At 41.3% G+C, this 1,256-nt stretch overlaps 1 non-coding gene across 1 annotated transcript; it reads right to left on the bottom strand.

The window, feature by feature from the left end:
- Positions 1-781: 781 nt before the first annotated feature.
- TRNAW-CCA lies at positions 782-853 on the bottom strand. Its single transcript has one exon. It is a non-coding gene; the product is annotated as a tRNA-Trp (tRNA).
- Between the last annotated feature and the right edge of the window lie 403 nt (positions 854-1,256).

The following is a 1,256-nucleotide window of genomic DNA, read 5'->3' on the forward strand; positions in this document are numbered from 1 at the left end:
TTATAAGTCATGAAGAAAGCAGTAGCAATGAAACTATAACGACCATAATGCTAAGCTAACGGATGGGTCATGTCCATCACATCATTCCTAATGATGTGATCCCGTTCATCAAATGACAACACATGTCTATGGTTAGGAAACATAACCATCTTTGATTAACGAGCTAGTCAAGTAGAGGCATACTAGGGACAATATGTTTTGTCTATGTATTCACACATGTACTAAGTTTCCGGTTAATACAATTCTAGCATGAATAATAAACATTTATCATGAAATAAGGAAATAAATAATAACTTTATTATTGCCTCTAGGGCATATTTCCTTCAAGTTCAAGATGGAGATGGCAGCCCGAAGCTGCAGCTTGGAGATGTGGCGGCCGGCGGCCCACACTTCCTGCGCATATGTCCGGGAATAGTTTGTCCCATGTCTTCCCCTACTAGCACACCACTCATCTTAACCTCACCTGAAACATAAACAAACAGTCCAAAAAAAGGGCCACCACCATCACCAGAGTGTCAACCCCTCTACGGTCCTGCCCTCTAAATTTCGTTCGCACAGCCAGCCACCAATCTTTGAACACGTCCAACTCCACTGGGCCCTGCACCTCAATTGCAATAAGATTAAACACCTTGTGCCACACTTCCTGCCCATACGTCCGGGAATATTTTGTACCTTGTCTTCCCCTACTAGCACACCACTCATCTTAACCTCACCTGAAACATAAATGAATAGTCCGAAAGAAACTGAAAGAAAAGAACTAGATTATTTATGTTTGGGGTATTGAACCCGACGTGAATCAAACACACAACCTTATGATCTGGAGTCAGACGCGCTACCATTGCGCCATGGATCCGGTATGTTTGTGGGTGTAAAGTTGATTTGCTCTTTGTTATTTGAGATCACTCTGATTTTTATCAATTGATTGCCTCAATTTTTGTCTTTTGTAGCCAATGTCAACACTTTAATTGACTCTTTGTTATTTGAGATCTAATCTGAAGTAGCACACTTACGACCATCTCTTTTCACGCGGTGAACTTGCTTGACCACCTATTTCTTCCTCCTTGAGCTCTGAACCGATTCCTTATGATTGAAACGAACTTTGACGTGTGATTGTTCAAATGTCAATCTTCTTGGAGCTGCATGGTATTTGTGAGATGGTCTAAAATAAGATGGAGAATGTTCCCTTGTATCATACTTGTCCCATGATGGATATGGATTTGCATGAGCTTAATGAGGTATCCACGACATTGGCATTG

Source organism: Triticum dicoccoides, chromosome 2B (genome assembly GCF_002162155.2).
Source record: "Triticum dicoccoides isolate Atlit2015 ecotype Zavitan chromosome 2B, WEW_v2.0, whole genome shotgun sequence".
NCBI lineage: Eukaryota > Viridiplantae > Streptophyta > Magnoliopsida > Poales > Poaceae > Triticum > Triticum dicoccoides.